Here is a 23,469-nt window from a genome sequence, read left to right as displayed (position 1 = left end):
GGCAGTGGATCTTCCCACCCACCCAACCCTGGCTTTCAGAACAAGACTTCGTCTCAAGCTCCAAGATCGAGTGCTCCGTACCACCGTACGCTTTCAGAGGTCACGTGAAACAAGTGCCAACAGAAGGGTCACTATGCCAACAAATGCTTCAATCAGAGGCGTCTTCCTCCTCCTCCTCCTGTGAGATCGGCAAGTACAGCTGTGGTCAAGCATAACCCCAAGTACGCCAAGGTCAACATGGTGAATGCAGCTCAGGCAGAGGACTCATCAGATGTCATCATGGGTAACCTTCCTGTTAACGATGTTCCTGCAAAAGTACTTTTTGACACTGGTGCATCGCATTGTTTCATCTCGAGACCTTTTGCATCTAATCATGGGTGGTACGCTCAAGTTATGCATAAACCGTTAGCAGTTGTCTCTCCGGGTAGATGTTTTCTCGCTAACTATGAGATTCCGGATATTTCTATCTCGATGGGTGATTTCAAGTTTCTGGCTTCTCCAATGGTTCTTGGTGACTCGGATATTGATCTTATTCTCGGGATGGATTGGCTTTCTAAGCACAAGGCTCAGCTTGATTGTGCAGCCAGGCAGATTCAATTGACTCATTCGTCTGAGGATGTAATTGTCTTTGCCGCTCGGGATAATACCATTCGTTTGTTTTCTCTCAATGAGAAGGGTGAACTGGATGCCATCTCGCAAATTCCAGTCCTTTGCGAATATCAAGACGTCTTTCCAGAAGAGCTTCCAGGAATGCCTCCGCACCAGCCAGTTGAATTCGTCATCGATCTTGAGCCTGGCACGGAACCTGTTTGCAAACGTCCTTACAAGCTCGGACCTGAAGAGTTGAAGGAGCTGAAGAAGCAACTCAATATTCAAGAGAGAATGGGTCTCATCCGGCCTAGTTCTTCTCCGTGGGGTTGTGGTGTTCTTTTTGTGAAGAAGAAGGATGGAACGGACCGACTTTGCATTGATTACCGTCCATTGAACAAGAAGACTATCAAGAACAAGTACCCACTTCCCAACATCAACGAGCTGTTCGAACAACTCAAAGGTACCCAAGTATTCTCCAAGCTTGATCTCCGTATGGGTTATCATCAGATTCGAATCCGTGAACAAGATATCCCCAAGACAGCTTTCAGGACAAGCTATGGTTCTTATGAATACACTGTCATGTCTTTTGGCCTCGTCAACGCTCCTCCAACTTTCTCTCGCATGATGAACTTCATCTTCAACGCCTACACCAATGACTTCGTTTTGGTCTATCTCGACGACATTCTAGTCTTTTCGAAGAACAAGGAAGATCATGCCAAGCACTTGCGTTTGGTGCTCGATAAGCTCAGGGAACATCAGTTCTACGCCAAGTTCTCCAAATGTGAATTTTGGCTCGATGAGGTTCTTTATCTTGGGCATATCATCTCTGCTAAGGGCATTGCGGTGAATCCTGAGAAGGTGTCTGCAATTGTGAATTGGGAACCTCCTCAGAACGTGAAGCAACTCCGTAGCTTCCTCGGTCTCGCAAGCTATTGTAGAAGGTTCGTGGAGAACTTTTCTAAGATCGCGAAGCCTCTCTCTAATCTTCTCCAGAAGCATGTCAAGTACGTTTGGTCTCCAGAATGTGACGTTGCTTTCAACACTTTGAAAGAGAAATTGGTCACTGCTCTAGTTCTGACTCCCCCTGATGAATCCAAACCGTATGAGGTCTTTTGCGATGCCTCTCTCCAAGGTCTTGGTGCAGTTTTGATGCAAGAGAAGAAAGTTGTTGCTTATACCTCTCACCAGTTGAAGCCCAATGAAAAGAACTACCCCACTCATGACCTCGAGTTGGCGGCAGTTGTGCATGCTCTTTTGACTTGGAGACATCTCTTATTGGGAAGAAAAGTGGACATCTTCACTGACCAGAAGAGTCTCAAGTACATCTTTACTCAGCCTAATCTCAACCTCAGACAGACTCGATGGGTCGAAATGATTCAAGAGTATAATCCGAGTATCGAGTATACTCCAGGAAAGGCCAATGTGATTGCTGACGCTTTGAGCAGTAAGGCTTACTGTAATAGTCTGATTCTCAAGCCTTATCAACCCGAGCTTTGTGAAGCTTTCCGCAAACTTAATCTGCAAGTTGTTCCTCAAGGTTTCCTCGCCAACCTTCAAGTCACTCCTACCTTGGAAGATCAGATTCGCCAAGCTCAGCTTCTTGATGATATGGTAAAGAAGGTGAAGATTGGGATTGCCAAGAGCCAACCCAAGTACAAGTGCTACCGCCTTGATGACAAGGATACTCTCTTCTTCGAGGATCGTATTGTCGTGCCCAAAGGTGACCTTCGTAAAGTGATCATGAAAGAGGCTCGCAATTCTCTCCTCTCCATCCACCCTGGGAGCACGAAGATGTATCAGGACCTCAAGCAGGCTTATTGGTGGACTCGAATGAAGCGCGAGATTGCTCAATTCGTGAATGAATGTGACGTCTGCAGAAGAGTGAAGGCAGAACACCAAAGGCCAGCTGGTCTCCTCCAACCTCTTGCCATTCCAGAATGGAAGTTCGACCACATTGAGATGGACTTCGTGACTGGGTTTCCAAAGTCCAAATGTGGCAATGATGCTATATTCGTTGTCATCGACAAACTTACTGAAGTGGCTCACTTTCTGCCTATCAAAGAGTCTATCACGGCAGCTCAATTGGCGGAGATCTATACCTCTCGGATTGTCTCGCTGCACGGTATTCCACAGGTGATCTCTTCAGACCGTGGAAGCATCTTTACCTCAAAGTTTTGGGATTCTTTTCAGAAAGCCATGGGCACCAACATCCGCTTCAGCACAGCTTTCCACCCTCAGACTAGGGGTCAAGTCGAGCGTGTCAACCAGATTCTTGAAGATATGCTCAGGGCTTGTGTGATCTCCTTCGGCATGAAGTGGGAGGATTGTCTTCCATATGCTGAATTCTCCTACAACAACAGTTTTCAAGCAAGTTCGGGCAAGGCCCCATTTGAAATTCTGTATGGTAGGAAGTGTCGTACCCCTCTCAACTGGTCTGAAACCGGTGAGCGTCAGCTTTTGGGAAATGACTTAATCACAGAGGCAGAGGAAATGTGCAAAGTCATTCGCGAAAACCTCAAAGCAGCCCAATCCCGCCCAATCCCGCCAGAAGAGCTACTATGATAGTAAGCACCGTGATTTGGCTTTCGAGATCGGAGATCATGTGTACCTCCGCGTCTCTCCTATGGAAGGTACTTGCCGCTTCGGTATTAAAGGGAAGCTTGCCCCCAGATACGTGGGACCTTTCAAGATCGTCAGCAAGAGAGGCGATCTCGCCTATCAAATCGAGCTTCCTTCAAACTTTGCAAATGTGCATGACGTGCTCCATGTCTCTCAGCTCCGCAAGTGCTTCAAGACTCCTGACCGCACCGTCAACTTCGAAGACATTGAGCTCCAAGCAGATCTCTCTTATCGTGAGCACCCCATTGCTATTCTTGAAGAGACTGAACGCCAAGACTCGCAAAGTCAATCAAATTCCTCAAAGTCAAGTGGTCACACCATTCCGACCGTGAAGCTACCTGGGAACGCGAGGATCACCTCCGTTCTGAGTACCCGGCGTTCTTTCAGTCCTAGATCTCGGGACGAGATCCTTTCGTAGTGGTGGAGTGTTGTAACACCCCGGATATGACTTTCCCAATTTGTACTCCAACTCTTGCCGTTTCCGCGTTAAGTTATTTTATTTTCTCGGGTTCGGGTTTTTGTCTCTGTGTGTTGTTTGTCATGCATCTCATATCATGTCATCATGTGCATTGCATTTGCATACGTTTCATCTCATGCATTCGAGCATTTTCCCCGTTGTCCGTTTTGCATTCCGGCGCTTCGTTCTCCTCCGGTGGTCATTTCTATTTCTTTCGTGTGTGGGGATTAAACATTTCCGGATTGGACCGAGACTTGCCAAGCGGCCTTGGTTTACTACCGGTAGACCGCCTGTCAAGTTTCGTACCATTTGGACTTCGTTTGATACTCCAACGGTTAACCGAGGGACCGAAAAGGCCTCGTGTGTGTTGCAGCCCAATTGCAGCCCAACACCCCTCCTAGTTGGCCCAAAACCAACCAAAACCCTCTCCATCATCTAGAGCGTTCGATCATGATCGCGTGGCCGAAAACCACACCTCATTTGGACACTCCTAGCTCCCTCTACCTCTATATAAAGACCCCCTCCGAAATCCGGATCTCCTTCTCCCCCGAAACCCTAAAATCATCCCTCTCCGCACCGGACATGTCCGCCGCGCCGGACACCCCGTCCGCCGCCGCCCGCGGCCACTGAGAGGCTGCCACGTGTCGCGCCGCCGCCCCTCTGCCGCCGGCCCGCCAGGCCCGCGCGGGGCCCTCCCCGGCCCGCGCGCCCACCGCCGCCTGCCACTCGCCCTCCCCTCGTCGGGTCGCCGCCTCCGCCGCCCAGGTCGCCGGCCGCCGCCCCGCTCTCCGTTCGCCGGCGGGAACTCGTCGCCGGCCGTCCCCGCGCATCCTCGCCACCCCCCGCGGTCGCCAGAACCCTCCCCGCCGCCGGATCTGGCCGGGAGAGGTCGGATCTACTTCCCCTCGCCTCCCCGCCGCTCCATCGAGCTCGCCGAAGCTGCGGGAGCTCGCCGGAGTTCTGCCTCGGTTCGCGCGCCGGCGTGATACCCTAGATCTGAGAAGGGTTGACCTCTGTTTTTCCCTAAGTCCCTAGTTATTTTGGCTATGTTCATCATGTTGTATCTCCTCATCCGTAGATCCGTTTTGAGCATATAGCATATCAAAATGTTCGCCTCAAAGAGCACATCATTTCATCTCATTGCATCATTTTCATTTGAGTTCATCTTGCTGCCCGAAATGCTGTTGGAACAATGCTATTTGAGATAATTGTCAGATCTGCTGCTCCAATTAGATATTTGTCATTTTTGCCATGATTATTGTGTGCATGATATGCCCCTGAGCTCTACATGTGTTTTGTTATATGTTTTGTCATCTTTCCAGTGGTGCCATCCATGTATTTTTGTGATGTGTGTGGAGACTAGCACAAGCTTGCAAAGTGGTGCATTTGTTAATGCTGATTTCAGGGACTTAGCAATTCCACTAAGTCCTTGGTCTGTTTATCTCATTATGCCATATGTTCATGTTGTTTCCTAGTGATCCGTGCCTCTTTTGAGGATGATCAGTAAGGATGTTTTGTTAATCTTGTAGTGCTCTATCCATACATGTCTTTGTTTGTAATTATGGAGCACCCTAGCTTGAGTCAATCGAGCTCTACTTTTGTCATTTCGTGAATCTGGGCATATTGTCTACTTGTTAGCGATTTCGCTGATGATGTTGTAGTTGATCCGTGCATGCCATGTTATTGTTCTTGCCATGTCTAGCTTGTATTTTGTGTATTCTTGATGGGTGCATGCTTAGATTGTCATGGCATGCTCTGTAGTGAGTGCATCGAGCTCGTAAACATGCCTACTTGATATCTGTTTCAGCATGCTCCAGTTTTCACAAAGTCTAAGAACTGATTATGTTTTTGCCATGTTCACATGCTTGCAAATGTATTTTCTGATCCCTTTTGGCTCAAGGTCACTAAGGGACTTTTGTTAAGCTCTTCGAGTAGCTCCATGCCATGCTTTACTTTGCCATGTTCAGGTCCTGTAGCATATAGTTTTGTTGCTCCAAAGAGTGCTATCTGATCTGAAATTCCAGACAAGTGTTAATTTCACTAAGTCATGTTTGTCTTGTTTGTAGCCATGTTTGTGTTCTGTAGCATGTTCATCTTGTTGCTTTTAGATGGCTACTTGCTGTAAATCACAGACCGGTGCCATATTTGATTTGCTTGCCATTTCCAAACCGTAACTCCGATTCCGGTGTTCTTTATATTGTTTTCAAGCGATTTCATCTCATCTTTCCAGTGGCACACTTGGATTTCCAAGTTGAGGCCAGGTTCATGCATCTCTTGTCAAATCTTGCATATGCATCCCGCATCGCATCCCGCATAGCATACCATCTTTGCATCATATTGTTTGAGCCTTGCACGTGGTTGATTGTGTCCTTGTTGCTTGTTTGTCTTGTTTGGGTAGAGCCAGGAGACGAGTTCGCTAACGAGGAGCCCGTTGAGTTTGCTTTCGAGGATCCAGTCAACTCTGACAACGTTGCAGGCAAGATGATCATGCCCTCGAAATCACTTCTATCTTTGCTTTGCTAGATGCCCGCTCTTTTGCCATGCCTATGCTACGATGCCTACCACTTGCTTATCATGCCTCCCAAATTGCTATGTCAAACCCCTAACCCACCATGTCCTAGCAAACCGTTGATTGGCTATGTTACCGCTTTGCTCAGCCCCTCTTATAGCGTTGCTAATTGCAGGTGAAGATTGGAGACCGTTCCTTGTTGGAACACTATTTACTTGTTGGGATATCATTATATTGCCATGTTATCTTAATGCATCTATATACTTGGTAAAGGGTGGAAGGCTCGACCTCTCGCCTAGTGTTTTGTTCCACTCTTGCCGCCCTAGTTTCCGTAATATCGGTGTTATGTTCCCGGATTTTGGCGTTCCTTACGCGGTTGGGTTATAATGGGAACCCCTTGACAGTTCGCCTTGAATAAAGCTTTTCCAGCAATGCCCAACCTTGGTTTTACCATTTGCCACCTAGCCTTTTTCCCTTGGGTTTCCGGAGCCCGAGGGTCATCTTATTTAAACCCCCCCGGGCCTGTGCTCCTCTGAGTGTTGGTCCACCTCGTCAGCCGCCGGTGGCTACCAAGGGCAACTCTGGGCTGGCCTACCGGAAGTTTAGACAATCTGAGTGTGCCCTGAGAATGAGATATGTGCAGCTCCTATCGGGATTTGTCGGCACATTCGGGCGGTGTTGCAGGATTTGTTTTAACTTGTCAAAGTGTCTTATAGAACCGGGATACCGAGTCTGATCAGAATGTCTCGGGAGAAGGTCTATTCCTTCGTTGACCGTGAGAGCTTGTCATGGGATAAGTTGGGACTCCCCTGCAGGGTTTGAACTTTCAAAATTCGTGCCCGCGGTTATGGGCGGATGGGAATTTGTTAATGTCCGGTTGTAGATAACTTGAACCTTAACTTAATTAAAATGAATCAACTCTGTGAGTTACCGTGATGGTCTCTTCTCGGCGGAGTCCGGGAAGTGAGCACGGTGTTGGAGTAATGCTTGCCGTAGGTTGCTCTCTAGTTACTCGTTCGCGCTTTGCTATCTCTTCTCGCTCTCTTTTGCGAATAGGTTAGCCACCATACATGCTAGTCGCTTGCTACAGCTCCACACATTTTTTTACCTTGCCTTTCCTATAAGCTTAAATAGTCTTGATCGCGAGGGTGCGAGATTGCTGAGTCCCTGTGGCTCACAGATTACTATTAAACCAGATGCAGGGCCAGACAACTTCGTTCCAGATGACGCGTTAGAGCTCAAGTGGGAGTTCGACGAGGACTCACGCCGTTACTATGTTTCTTTCCCTGATGATCAGTAGTGGTGCCCAGTCGGGGTGATCGGGACCGTGTCGCATGTTGGGTTTATCTTTTATTTTGGCACCATAGTCGGGCCATGAGTGTTTGAATGATGTAATGTTATTTATGCACTTTGTGTGACGTGGCGAGTGTAAGCCAACTATGTAACCTTTCCCCATTATTATGTTTTACATGGATGTTGTGATGATTGCCTAACTTGGGGCATTGCTTTCAATGCGGTTATGCCTCTAAGTCGTGCCTCGACACGTAGGAGATATAGCCGCATCGAGGGCGTTACAGCAGAGGAGGTTGAAGGCCTCAACCGAGAGCATGCTGAGGCCCGCGCCGCCATCAATGAGAGTTCTGGTGACGGCCACCTGGCAGATGGTGGGGGTGCACAGTATGGGGAGCGCACCCGAGCAGGCCGAGTTGGAGGGGTGGTCCACTGAGCTGAAGGTCAGGCCGGCCTTGGGCGCCGCCCGGTCCGGGAGAGCCCCCTGCCGCGTGGAAGCGGTGCTGACCCGGTGGATGAACGACATGACGTGGTGACTTGTAGGCGGTGCCTGCGAGCCGCCCAGGAGGGCCGCGACGACCGGGGGTGTTGGTGTAGCGTGGTGGGCGAGGAAGAGGCTGCGGAGCTCTTCCCAAGAGGCCACGGAGGCTGCCGGCAGGTGGAGCAGCCATGCACGCGGAGCGCCGGTGAGGGCCATGGGAAGCCAGTTGGCCATGACCTTATCATCACCTCCAGCTTCGAGGATGGCCTCCTCGTATGCCAGCAAGAAGGCCAGCGGATTAGTCGCGCCGCCGTAGCGCGGCGGCGTCGTTGGCTTGAACTTGTCCGGCCACCGTACCCGTTGCAGAGCTGGGGCCAGGGCTCGGAGCCCCCTGGCCCCCGTGCTGGCGCCGGCGCCCGGAGCGGGTGACGCGCTACTCATCGCGAGGCAGGTCGTGGTGGTGGCGGAAGGGAAAACTCCGGTGCACCCCTACCTGGTGCGCCAAATGTCGGATTTCGGGTTCCGGCAGACCCTAGAGGTTCGAACACTGGGTGCGCGCGGAGATTTCGCCTTCTACCTACCTGCACCCCGCCGCCTCGCTAAGATCTAAGCTATGGAAAGAACAGCACAAGAGACACAGGGTTTATACTAGTTCGGGCCACCATTGTGGTGTAATACCCTACTCTAGTTTGTGGTGTGGTGGATTGCCTCTTGGGCTGATGATGATGAGCAATACAAGGAAGAACAGCCTCGTGAGGGTCTATTCTTGGCTGGGGGATGAACCGCTAGGAGGATTTCAGTCACCCTTCTCTCTCTCTCTCTGCGTGATGCTACTCGATCCGATCCCAGCTTGTTTCTGGATTGGCCGATGCTCTCTACCCTGGGGGTGGCTAGTCCAATTTATAGGCAAAGGCCCTGAGCCTCTTCCCAAATATTGAGCGGGAAGGGCGCCAACAATTGGCCATTTTGAAGGGGAACATCTAGTACACTTATCCTGACTAAAGTTGTTCCTCGCCTGCCAAAGGCTCGGGTGGTGACGCTGGCTTGGGCTCCACAATGACTTCCTCCCTGCCGTTGGGATGGTCTTGGTCTCATTGCACCGAAACGGGTGCCTTTGCTTGATGCTCTCGCCTGCGCTTGCTCCCTTTGAACCAAAGAGGAAAGGAGGACACTGCGCGGGCTGGCGCCCGCCTGGCGCCCTTGGTCGTCATGGCTTGCGTCACGGGCACCTCGTGAGGTACCCCGCCTTGATCTCTCCGCCTCCTCGTGAGCCAGCCTGATGAGGCCGTGCCTGAGGAAGCTCCGTGTCGTCCGCCCCGCGAGGCTTGGCCCCTCGCAAGGGTCTTGGGTCTGTGTTGATGAAGATGGGCCGTGCTGGGCCCCTCCTCGAGCCACGCCACAGGCCGCAGGCAGGCAAGTCTGGGGACCCCCATTCCCAGAACGCCGACACACGTCCACATCTCCATGGCGACCACATCACATTCATGATCCACCTCGTCATGAAGGGCAAGTCACCTCAAGCAACGTGTGCACGACGCCGACGAACGACATCTACTACGAGCTCAAGTGCGACAACGACACCATCATCATGAAGATGCTCGCCAAGCGCAAATGTACAAGTCCCAACAAGCTCTACATCACGCCAAGGCCAAGCCTCAAGAGCACAAGAGAAGACCGCGAGACGAGCACCACCAAGATGGAGCTATGACTACCACCACCACTTTGGCATCTTCGCCAAGTGCTATCAAGGCATCTTTGCCTTTGGATGTACGGGTAGCCTACTTCTCGCCTACATGGACATCTTCACCAACGAGGCGACCACCTACGAGCGAGGGCGACACTTCCATCTTCGGAAGCCCCCCAAGGAAGATGGCCGAGCATGGGACATTCCCTTCGGTCATGGAGAGGACCTACGAGGTGCCACATCATATGGGCCTCCAACAACAAGACGGCGACAAGACGGTCGACCTAGGGCCATGCCCTTCGACCACGGCGACGAGCGCGAACCTCTTCAACAACATGAAGATGGCGCCCATATTGGACTCATACTCCGAGTCAAGCTACGAGACCGCACATGAGACCTTATCTTTGGTCTTAGAGGAGAGTGATGATGTGCCATCTTCGGCCTTCATCCATGGCTACAACTACGACATGATTGAGCATTGAGACATTTGCACCAACATCTCTCTGACACCCACATATAAAGAGATGCCCCAATTCCCATGTGAGGAGAGCCACCCCACCATGAGTGATATGAGTGACTCCACCATTTGTGACATTGAGTGCATTTCCTATGAGAGGATGAGTGTGACCACCACTAGCCCCACACTTGAGAGCATCCAAGAGGGAGTGAGTGAGCCACCACACTTAGTGAGTGAGGTAGTTGACACGGCATGTGAGGCCACTCTGATTCCTAACGACTTAACCTCTACTCCGAGTGTGTTTCCTTCTTTTGGTGCTAGGTCTCCTACATGATGCATGCCTATCCTCGACGAGTCCATATCTCCAATGGCAACAACGATGGCCATGGTGGAAGAAGATGCACCCCCACATGTTTCCATCAAGATGAAGATGACCACGACTTGGTCTTCGATACCTCACCTACAACACATGAGCGATGCTCCAAAGGTAACATAGGTGATGGTGCTTCTCTTGTCCCACTAGTGGACTATCTCACCAATGATTGCTTGCATGATGTTGGTCCATCTATTTCCATGATTCATGCTAGTGCGAATTCTTCATGTCATGACTTACCTATTTATGATAAATATGATGATGAGCATGTTGATTTGCCTAGTTGTGATGCTATGCTCCATAGGATATCATGTGAAAATTATTTTGGTCACATCATGTTTGACAATCCACTAACCTTGTCATATGCTATGAGTGAGATATCCCATATCGCATCATTTCAATCTCAACATAGTGACTATGCATGCCCCATTCACATAAATCCCATTTGCACTTATGGCATAGATGACGATATGATGGTCATTGGATTTTGTTTTTCATGTGATGATATTGACATGCTTCCTTTACATGATTTGCGCAATTCATCTACTATGCCATGCCATCATCACCATGTTCCAACTATGCATTGTTTTGGATGTTGTCAATATTCTCCATGTGATGTTTCCATTGATTCTCATGAGGAGACCCCCATAGTTTCCTCATACATATTCGGAGATTTTGATGCATCCATACTTTGCATGATTCTCATAATTGCTTGCACCGTATGCATTCCATGAATAACAATGCTCTACATATTTCTTGTGATGCATTACACAATTTGAGTCTCCATTATGCTATACATAACAACAAACCTATCATGATGGATGACATGTTTTTATATCATGCATATCATTTATTTGAGCATTGGATATTTTGTGCTAAGCAACACAAGCACGTGTGCATCATGATGGATGATGTGTACATATACCACGCACACACAATTTTTCCTTTGTCTTTGTTTTGTGTAGGTACTCATGTATACTCGTCAACCCTCAATCCCAAGAGTTGACGAAACGAGCTCTTGAGGGTAAAGATGACTTGGGATCCCGTGAACTATCGTTCCCACCGCTCTCTTCGTGCAACAACTACACGCATCTCTCTCAATTGGATCTCACACGGCTATGGGCTATATACCGCTTGTCGCTTCATGCTCATTTTACCGTGTTCAGTTTGCATGATATGCTTGTTTCTATCCCTTTGACATGCAATTGTGACCCTTGCTTGCATCTACCCATGATTCCCCATTGTGGTACTCCTATGTGTATCTACATGCTTGGTGGAGATCCTTGTTGCTATTGCCATGTTTATCATGTGCCTCATGCTATTGATGCTATTTTGCTCATATCCTCCTTTCATGCTCGTGCTATGTCATGTGAATTATTCATGCACACTATTTGCACCCATGACATGCTTGCTATGATTCCCTCTAGTATGTTGCATCTTCGCACTACTATCTCACAACACTTGATTGATATGCTTGCTTGCTTTGTCGCATCACCCATGTTCCATTATTACTTGCTTTCCTGGGTTGATGACGTATATGTTCATACCTCTCACATGATATATTTTGTTCATTGTCGGTTGCCTCCAACTGTTGCATCTATGATTATTGATCGTGGAGACTTGGACACCTTACTTGTGATGCACGCCTGATTGATTACGCTTATTCTATTAGGTTGTTCTCACATCATATGCCTCCATACTATGAAATGCTCCCTTGTCCTTTCTTATGACGAGCATGATGCATACACTTGTTGGGTATCTTACCACACGAATGATAGGATTTGCACTACCGCTAACCTCATTTGTTTTTCCGAGTGTTTGTCATGTTCTCTCGTTTTGAAGGATTCACAAGGTGGTACCATCACGCGACAACTTGGTCATGTGAAGGCATACACGATGCGCGACACCAACATTTTTGACATTCTCATAAAGGTGAACTCCTTCCCTTTGAGCCATCCTCAAATATGCATATTAGATGGGTCACTCTTTCATTGTTATCTCCTTCTTGTTGTCTACATGATACATCTCGTGAACGGAGGAGCGACATGGGAGATAGGCTCTATGGACCTTCACATTGAGGAGCGCTCGGACTTATTGGATGCACCTTCGAACCGCCACTCATGCCACGACATCGAGCATTGGTACACCAACACCTCCATATTTGTTGATTGTGCTCACACATGTCATGCTCGATGGACGTCTCACACACATGACAATTTTGCATCTTATGCATGGATTGACTCATATTATGATTGCCTTGTTGCATCTTGTATTCCCATGTCATCCATGATATATGAGCTTGTGCATTTCCTTAGCAAATTTGTTGTGATCTTTCTTGATGGCATATTCATACATCATGATCTTATTGCCCACCATCAATTGCATGACCACATCACATTGAGCACCCATTACCATATTCATGCTATTGATACACCGTCTCACTATGACATCATTTTGCACCGTGGTTGCATTGATCATATTCTTGCTTTTGCTCCCATGAATGTTGTGCATACATTTCCATATATTTTGGATAAGCCTTATGCACCTTGTCATGATCAATATTGTCGCACGGACACATGTTTACTTGATGGACACTTTGTGTGCGCTAACCATTGTATTTCCAAGTGTACTTCGTGTTTGCTCATTTTGCATGTACCACATACCGGAGACACCTTGGAGTACTTGGATTGCGCCATGCCTTCAACTCCGTCCAACTACAAGTCCGTCCACGACATCCATTTCCATGGTGATGAGGATCACGATCCGAGGTCGGATCTTTCCCAAGGCCGGCATCAATGGACAATCCGTCAAGGTCATCATCGATGGAGGGAGTTGTCATAACCTCGCAAGTGAAGAACTTTGCTCCAAGCTCCAATTTCCCAAGACGAAGCACCCTCATCCATACAAAGTGCAATGGCTTAGCGACTCCAGCACTATCCAAGTTGAGCATCGAGTACAAGTCTCCTTCAAAATTGGCGCCTACGAAGACACCTTGGAGTGTGACGTCGTTCCAATGACCATTTGCCACATTCTCCTTGGACGCCCATGGAAATTTGATAGAGGAGTCATCCACAACGGCCGAACGAACCACTACATCTTCAAGATGAAGGGCAAGGAGTACGTCCTCCGTCCAATGTCGCCAAGCCAAGTGATCGCCGACAAGCAAGCCACCCATCATGGAGATCGTAGTGAGAGAGCGAGCCACCAAAAAGAGAGTGAGCACCACAAGCCCAAATTGAACACCTCCACGATGAGCGAAAAGAAGAACTTCGTCCTATTTGCCACCAAAAGTGAGATAAGAGGAGTGTGTGAGAACCCATCTAGTGTCCTACACTACGTCCTTGAGTGCAAGGACAATGCACCACAAACTAACACTTCTCACACCCTTCCTCTAGTGTTGTCTTCTCTTTTGCAGGAATTTCACGATGTTTTCCCCAACGAGCTACCTCCGGGACTACCTCCACTACGAGGCATTGAGCACCGCATCGACCTCATCCCGGAGCACCGCTTCCGAACAAAGCTCCCTACCTCATCAACCCCGAAGAAACCAAAGAAATACAAAGGAAAGTAAAGCATCTCATAGACCATGGACATGTGCGTGAAAGTTTGACCCCTTGTGCCGTCCCGGTCATTCTTGTGCCAAAACGAGACGGTAGCTTTCGCATGTGCTCCGATTTTAGACCTATCAATGCTATCACCGTTCGTTATAGGTATCCCATTCCACGCCTTGATGATATGCTTGATGAACTTAGTGGTGCCACTATCTTTTCCAAAATTGATCTTAAGAGTGGTTACTATCAAATCCGCATACAAGAGGGTGATGAATGGAAAATCGCTTTCAAAACCAAGTTTGGGTTATATGAGTGGTTAGTCATGCCTATGGGTCTTTCGGAAGCACCGGGTACTTTTATGCGTCTTATGAATCATGTCTTTCGCCCTTACATTGGTATATTTGTTGTGGTCTACTTTCATGATATCCTTGTTTATAGCAAATCTCTTAGATATCATGTCACCCATGTCCGAACCGTGTTGCAAATTCTTCGAAAAGAGCATCTCTGTGCTAATATGGAGAAATTCCTTTTTGGCGTTGACAAGCTCGTTTTCTTGGGTTTTGTTGTTTCTCCTAAGGGTGTTCATGTTGACGAGTCCAAGATCAATGCTATTAAGACTTGGCCACAACCAACCAATTTGCAACAAGTGCATAGCTTTCTTGGCCTTGCGGGTTTCTATCGTCGCTTTGTGAAGGATTTTAGCACCATTTCTTAGCCTTTGCATGCTTTGAGCAAGAAGAATGCGTCTTTTGTTTGGGAACCATCCCAATATACCGCATTCAATGAGCTTAAGAATTTGCTTACTCATGCTCCCGTGCTTGCTTTACCCAACTTTGACAAACCCTGTGAGATTCATTGCGATGCTAGTGGTCATGGCATAGGAGGTGTGCTAACGCAAGATAAGCGCCCCATAGCTTACTTTAGTGAGAAACTGTGGCGCCCCAAGACCGGAGCTTCAGATGCCTTCTAGGGTTTCCAGGTTTTGTCGTGTGATTTGTTTGGTTCTTTGCATTCATCATTGCATCATGTGCATTGCATCATGTCATTTCTTTTCTTAACTCAACTAAATAAATGGCAGGGATCTTTGATCCATTTAAACCGAGAGAATTCACATGATGATTCTCTTTATAACATATCCTCCGAATATTTAGGGAGCTATATAAAACCATTCCATTGTTTTGGAATTCACCTTAACACACTTGCATATTAAATCCCTTGGCCTTTTTCTTCTTCAAGTGTTGACTCTCTAACCTTGCCTTATATTTCTTTCATCATTTTCCGGAGCTCCACCAAAAATCCGAACATTTTTGGACCTCCCTATCACCTACTTCCTATGCAAAACCATTTGAATTATATCCAAATGATTTCATTTCAAACTTCACCCACGTGATCATTTCCATTTTTCGTGGACCAGGCTCATTTTTGTGACTCTGAGAAAATTTACGTCATGTTCAAACTCCACTACTATCCCTCTAGGCTTTTCTTCCAAGTTTGGGTTTCTTTGAAATAGTTTAAAAGAGAGCGGGAGAGCCAAACCAGCCCATCTGGGGTCTCCAACCAGCAGCAGCATTGGGCTGGCCTCTAAGGCCCATTTGCCCCAATCCCACCTAACGCTCCTAACCCTAGCGCTGACCGAAACCATCTCCCTCTCGATCCCTCTCTCCCTCCTAGCGCCGTCACCAGGAGACCCACGCTCGACCCCCTCATCTCGTCGTGATCCTTTCTCTCTCGCTCGATCTCCCACGCCCGAACCTCCTGTCTCCCTCTCGTGCCCTGTGACGCAACCCTGCCGTCGTGCACCACCTTTCGCACCTCCAGCCGCCTCCCATGGTGCCCTCACCCGCGCGCGAGACCTCCCTGTCGCCAGCACCGGTGCCTTGCTGCGATTGAGTCCTCGTGCGCCTCCCTGCTTCGTCCGACCGCAGCACCGCCAAGCTCCTCCAACCGCCGCCCGCTCCTCCCTCGATCCCGCTGGATTTGACCACCGCTGGCCTGCTTCCCCTCCGGTGACCTCGTTCCCGATGCCAACCGGAGCCACGCCACCTCCTTGCTTCGTCACCCGCGACCTCCTCCTCCCGGCTCTGCTCCGGTCTGGCTAGTCCCATCGCCTCCCAATCCGGCGACCTGCGCCCAGGACGGCCCTCCTTCTCCCGGATCTCGCCGGACCAGCTTCCCGTGACCTCCTGTACCTCCGATCTGGCCGCTCACCACCGCCTTCCCCCACTGCTCTAAGACACCAGGTCGGCCGCCCGCTCGCCCGTCGTTCTACTTCGCTGGAGCAGAGAACCAGCGCCGCCCTCCATGCCCATCATGTCGTGCTCGTTGCATGCCAAGACAGCCCCGTGGATTTTGTCAGAGTTCCGCTACGACCCGTGCACGCCTTGTGGATTCACCGAGTACATCTACCGCCGTCTTCGGAATCACCAAGAGCGCCAAGTTCCCCTCCGAACGTGCGACTACACCCGGTGATGGGACGAGTACCCCAACAACGTGTACCACTATGCCCAAGTTCCATTTCCGAAGGCCGCGAGTACAACTACGTCCACAACGCGCCGTGTACGACTACAACATGAACAAGTACCATGGCGACCTCCAAAGAACTCGGTTTCACCAAGTCCCACTACCGTCGCCTCCTGAAGCCTCGGATCCGTCAAGTCCCTCGACGACAAGTGCATGACTATGCGGATTGTACCAAGTACCCCTTCGGGTTGACGAGATCGGCAAGTGCGAAACACCAAGTACCACGACGACCATCGACATGTATCCCTACACCGCACCGAAACGCCGATTACCTCGCCGTGACCCCGAACATCCACGGGAACTTGTGCGACTATGAACGTGAACAACTACCCTCGCCGTGGATCCGACAAGTTTGCAAGTACAAATACTTCCTCTACGACCCGCGTGAACAACTACTTCCTCTACCATCGCCGACTAACACTACTTCCCGCGACGATCGTGAACGACTACACCGCTTGACCCGAACCGTTCCTATAATGCATGCTTCGAAAGGTATAACCGCCGAGACGGCCGCCCGTGAACTAATGCATGTGTGATGTATGAGATGCTCGTGCTTGCTCCGTGCTCGAATTGTCGGTGCACGTTGCCCCTCTTTTGCCTTGTCACCATCGTCGACTCATGGGACACTCGGTATCCGGGAGTGCCCCACCATCTTTTGCAAGCATCCGCATACTTCTCCTTTCCTTTGGTATCTCAATCGAGTTACCAGAACCGGAACGTTGCAGTGGCACCATTTTTTTTATCGTTGCCGTGGCACCCTTTTTCTTTCCACCATGGTGACAAATGCCTCATAATATGCTCTTGTTAACATTTTCATAAAACTTGCATAACTTGAACATGTCATCCGCATCATGATAACAACATCAAGAATTGTTTAAAATTGTTGTTTGCTTTAGATTACTAATGCATATGGGGATTTACCGGATTTGTTGATTGTTATATCCGGCCCCATTTAAATGGTTTAAATGGTATAGTTTTGTTATGCTTCACCTCTTGCCATGCTAACAACATTTAATCTTGTTGGGTACATAAAGAAGAGGGAACTAAATAAGTCATGTGGTGTTTTCTTCAATATGCAACTCCGTTGCATATTGTGCTCCACTTAATTTGTAGGGTTGCTTGTGCACTTTGCCATGCCATGCTTCATTAAACTGGACATGATCATACTTGATTGTGCATCATGCCATGATTATGTGTTGGTTGTTTACTTGTTTGATTCTTTCCGGTGTTGCTTCTTCGGGTTAGTTACGATAACGTCGTGTTGTGAGGATTCGTTCGACTACGTCCGTTTGCCTTCTTCATGGACTCGTTCTTCTTCCTTGCGGGATCTCAGGCAAGATGACATACCCTCGAAATCACTTCTATCTTTGCTTGCTAGATGCTCACTCTTTTGCTATGCCTATCCTGCGATACCTACCACTTGCTAATCATGCTTCCCATATTGTTAAACAAAGCCTCTAACCCACCTTGTCCTAGCAAACCGTTGTTTGGCTATGTTACCGCTTTGCTCAGCCCCTCTTATAGTGTTGTTAGTTGCAGGTGAAGATTGAAGTTTGTTCCTTGTTGGAACATGGAGATGTTGTTCCTTGTTGGAACATGTTTACTTGTTGGGATATCACAATATCTCTTATCTAATTAATGCATCTATATACTTGGTAAAGGGCGGAAGGCTCGGCCTTATGCCTGGTGTTTTGTTCCACTCTTGCCGCCCTAGTTTCCGTCATATCGGTGTTATGTTCCCGGATTTTGCGTTCCTTACGCGGTTGCGGTTGGGTTATAATGTGAACCCCTTGACAGTTCGCCTTGAATAAAACTCCTCCAGCAATGCCCAACATTGGTTTTACCATTCGCCACCTAGCCTTTTCTTTCCCTTGGGTAGGCCTGCCCAAGGGTCATCTTTATTTTAACCCCCCCCCCCCCGGGCCAGTGCTCCTCTAAGTGTTGGTCCAAACTAAGCTACCTGTGGGGCCACCTCGGGGAAACTTGAGGGTTGGTTTTACTCATAGCTAGTCTCATCTGAGTGTGCCCTGAGAACGAGATATGTGCAGCTCCTATCGGGATTTGTCGGCACATTCGGGCGGTGTCGCTGGACTTGTTTTACCATTGTCGAGGATGTCTTGTAAACTAGATGCCGAGTCTGATCGGATTGTCTTAGGAGAAGGAAATCCTTCGTTGACCGTGAGAGCTTGTGATGGGCTAAGTTGGGACACTCCTGCAGGGATTTGAACTTTCGAAAGCCGTGCCCGCGGTTATGGGCAGATGGGAATTTGTTAATGCCCGGTTGTAAAAAACCTGAAGTTGATCTTAATTAAAATACATCAACCGCCTGTGTAACCGTGATGGTCTCTTCTCGGCGGAGTCCAGGAAGTGAACACGGTGTTGGAGTAAAGTTTAACGTAGGTTGTTTTAGGATCACTTCTTGATCATAGTTGTTCGACCGTGCTTTTGCCTTCTCTTCTCGCTCTCATTTGCATATGTTAGCCACCATATACGCTAGTCGCTTGCTGCAGCTCCACTTCATACCTTTACCTTACCTATAAGCTTAAATAGTCTTGATCGCGAGGGTGTGAGATTGCTGAGTCCCCGTGACTCACAGATAGTTCCAAAACCAGTTTGCAGGTGCCGATGAACCGTGCAGATGACGCAACCAAGCTCAAGGAGGAGCTCGATGAAGATCTTGTCCTTTGTGTTGTTTCGGTCTAGTTGATCAGTAGTGGGGCCCAGTTGGGGTCAATCGCGGATCTGTGTAGCATTTGGGGTAGTCTTATTTTATTTTGGTTCCGTAGTTGGACCATGATTGTATCTGGATGATGTAATGCTTTATTCTTGTAATTGCGTGGAGTGGCGATTGTAAGCCAACTATGTGTCTCTTTCCCTTATGTATTACATGGGTTGTGTGAAGATTACCTCACTTGCGACATTGCTTTGAATGCGGTTATGCCTCTAAGTCGTGCTTCGACACGTGGGAGATATAGCCGCATCGAGGGCATTACAAGTTGGTATCAGAGCCTTCCCCGACTTTAGGAGCCCCCCTGCTTGATCGAATAGCTGGCGTTGTTGAGTCTAGAAAAATGTTTTGAGTCATTTAGGATTATATATATTGGAGAGTTAGGAATTCTTTTTACTCCTCAGTCCCTTCGTCGCTCTGGTGAGACATCCTAACGTAGAGTTTTGACTCTTCTCTTCTCAAATTTCACTAAAAAAATTTAGGATCACGTGGGTATCTTGGAATCATTCTGATAGTTTTGTGACGAGAACATTGTTCTTGGTGCCTCCTTTCATTTAGGGGTTGTGGCAGTGTCCCGGGGAGTTGAGCTCCGAGGTATTGTCATCACAATTTTATCGTTGCAGTTCTGGAATACCTGAGTTTAGTTTTGCCGACATCGAAAATCTCTTTTATGCAGTTGTTGGTGAGATAACCTCGATGCCACCCAGTACTGGGGCGGGAGTTCGGGAGTATTGCCATAACTCGTATAACGGATGCTTTTCAAAGGTTGAGGTAGATGATTTCCGAAGGTTTCTTGGTTATGTGTTGAAGGATGGATACAGCTGGATGTAGGATTTGTTAGTTTGGGTGAGATATAATGCTTCCCCTGTATCCCCAACACCTGATTGCATAACCGGAAAATTTCGGGAGTTTATAAATGGGAATTCAAGTAGCTCTTAGGATATCTTTCCGACAGATGTATGATTTGAAATTGGGGTTCGATGTCTAGTGGTCCGCCTATTCACGGTCGGTTTTACAGTGGTCTCGTTGTGTCTTAAAGAGTCTTGGCTATGCCGACTCGGGGACGCTTCGTATGTCATGTGCACTGCCTTGTACATGATGGTGTTGTACGATCGAGCCCGTGTAGGCCCCACCATGAAAACTTCGGACGAAATCTCTATCATATGTTTGTTCCGGCTTATTCTGCAAGCCAATCCTTTGTTTTGTTTTGAGTTGTGGTATTCGAGTTGCTTCGAAGTCAAATGTTGATTCCATACCTTCCCCAAATGGTGTTCTCATACTCCGATGTGAATACCAATCCTTCTTGATCATCGAGATTGTATCCTTTTTCACCGTGTGTTTCTCTTCAAGTGGATCCAATCATTTCAACATCCGCAAGATCTAGTATCAGTTCTTCTCAACGGTGTTTGTTTCATCCGTCTCCTAGTTGCCTTTGTTTTTTTTCCCGCCCACCCACCCTTTTTCTTCAAAGACTAAGATTTCCTTAACAAGTATCTATCTTATGTTTATGAAGTCTCTCCATTCTTTTTCCTTCATGTTTTTACCCGGTGTTTCTCATGAAGATGCTCTACTCGTTCTTCATTCTCCATTCTTTTCGTCTCCGGTGGATTCAATTCAAGCTTTTGGTGTTGATCATATCCTTTTTCCTCATTTCATGTACCTTCTCTTACCGGTGCACCCCATATTCATTCACTTCTCGCTATTTAATTGTTCCGGAGTGCTCAAGATATCTGGAAGATTCGTGTTTTCCACTCTGCATTCGTTCAAGATCTTTCGAGGTTGTTATCTCATTCAAGTCACTTAATTCAACCGGTGCAACCTCTCTTTTAAATCATTTCAGCGGTGTTTCTTTTGAGTGGGCCCTAACCCACAGGTCTTTTCCCAGGATCTTACCTGACTCTTCTAATTTTCCGGAGTTATTCTCAAATTTCTTTTCGAAGTTTGATGTAAGAATGATTTATCATCAGTCAAATGTCTTTCTCCAAGATCTTCCAAATTCTTTTCATCATTGGTTCAACTTTTCTATTCTTCTTTATTCCGGAGTGTCTCAACAATTCACGGTGGTGTTTCTCGTCGTCTTTCTCATCATTTGAAGACCGAAGAAGAGTTTTACCTCCATATCTTATCCGTTCTCTCAGAGATTCGTGGTTCTAGTTCAAGGCCATCCTCTCATAATTGTTTTGATCGCGAAAATTCTTTTCCTTCCTCCGGAGCCCATCATTTCAGAAGACTTATTCATTCTCAGCCTTCGGCTATCATTCTCCAAATTTTACCGGTGCATCGATCAAATATCCTCTAATCAGTGCATGATCTCTTCGTTCTCTCATATATAAATTCTCTCAAGCATCTTCATTCATTTGCTAATTCTTCCCGGTGTTTTATTTATCTTCTCTTTGTTGTTTTTTATTCTTACGGTGGTTCGTTCAAGAGTTCTCTTCATTCATTATCATATCAATTTATTCGTTGTTTTCAATCCTACCGGTGTTTTTCATTGAAGACCTTATCAAGTTATCGATATCTCTCCTAGTCCTTTCTACGAGAATAAGTAGTATGCCAAATCCATTGTTTGTCATCAATCTAAATTGGTGAAGGATAAGCATAATGTAATTCTTATTCTTCTTTCATCCAAATGATTCAATTCCTTATTCGGGAGGTTCATCAAAAATTCTCAGTTTCTATTGCTTTATTTTTTCTCCCGGTATTCCAAGTTTCCACTTTATCTCGTCGTAAAGCTTCATCTAATCATTGCAAGGATGCAATCTTATTCTTTTAATTCTACTTTTTGTTTGATCATCCTTTTGTTACCGGAGTTCTTCATGGATGTTCTACATGACGGCTCACCAATGATTAATTCCTTCTTGAAGCGTTCATCAAGATCATTTTCAGAGGAGCTCAAGTTTTCTTCATCTTGCAATTCGGAGTGCAATTCTTTCTTCCGTATCAGTGGAGGTGGTATTATGTCATTCTTGATAATTTGAGCTCATGTTTCATGGTCCACATGTTGTTAAGAATGAGGTATTTTTAATCAATCAATCTCTTCTTTGGAGTTATCATGGGTTATATTTCACCTAAAGCCTTCCCTAAAGGATTGTTGCTATTTATGGTGCTTATAAATGACGCAAGTTCTTCATTTATCCTCTCGGTGGAATAAGTTTCTCGTCTTCTTGTTCATATTAATCCAATCTATTGTTTCCATTGGTGGCAGAATTTCACCTCTTGATTTCAAGATGTTTTCCATAAGCCCACAACAAGCTTACTCCTTTCGTTGTTGGTTTTCCAACAACTCCGTTCGAACCTTATCCTAAAGATGCTTTTTCAAGCTCATTTGAGGTAGAACATGTTGTTTTTCTTCTCCGTTCTTTTCTTTGCATTCTTTCATTCTTCCGGAGGCATTGTGATGTTGCTCTTTGCAACCCATCATCTCGTTTTCTCAAAGATCATGTTCTTTTCGTCCTTATCCAGGTAACCGGAGTGTTGTGCCCTCTTCTCAAGTTCTTTTCATCTTATCAAGTTTCATATCACTTTTCAAATAGAGTGATCTCCGAATTTGTTCTTCCTTGTTCCTCGTTCCTAACGGAGTGTTTTTCAACTTCGATCACCTCCGTGGTTTTATTCCTTTCAAGTTGTTCAACTTTTCAAGGTCCTTTGGTTTCACTCGTTTGTTAAAGAAGCAACTTAGTTTTACCTGTTCTCTTTCTCTTCCATTTTTTCCCTCCGTTGCCATCCTAGATCTCGGGACGAGATCCTCTCGTAGTGGTGGAGTGTTGTGGCGCCCCAAGACCGGAGCTTCAGATGCCTTCCAGGGTTTCTGGGTTTCGTCGTGTGATTTGTTTGGTTCTTTGCATTCATTATTGCATCATGTGCATTGCATCATGTCATTTATTTTCTTAACTCAACTAAATAAATGGCATGGATCTTTGATCCATTTAAACCGAGGGAATTCACATGATGATTCTCTTTATAACATATCCTCCCAATATTTAGGGAGCTATATAAAACCATTCCATTGTTGTGGAGTTCACCTTAACACACTTGCATATTAAATCCCTTGGCCTTTTTCTTCTTCAAGTGTTGACTCTCTAACCTTGCCTTATATTTCTTTCATCATTTTCCGGAGCTCCACCAAAAATCCGAACATTTTTGGACCTCCCTATCACCTACTTCCTATGCAAAACCATTAGAATTATATCCAAATGATTTCGTTTCAAA

Source organism: Triticum urartu, chromosome 2 (genome assembly GCF_003073215.2).
Source record: "Triticum urartu cultivar G1812 chromosome 2, Tu2.1, whole genome shotgun sequence".
Lineage (NCBI taxonomy): Eukaryota > Viridiplantae > Streptophyta > Magnoliopsida > Poales > Poaceae > Triticum > Triticum urartu.
The sequence above is the reverse complement of the archived record's forward strand: the minus strand, read 5'-3'. Positions refer to the sequence as shown.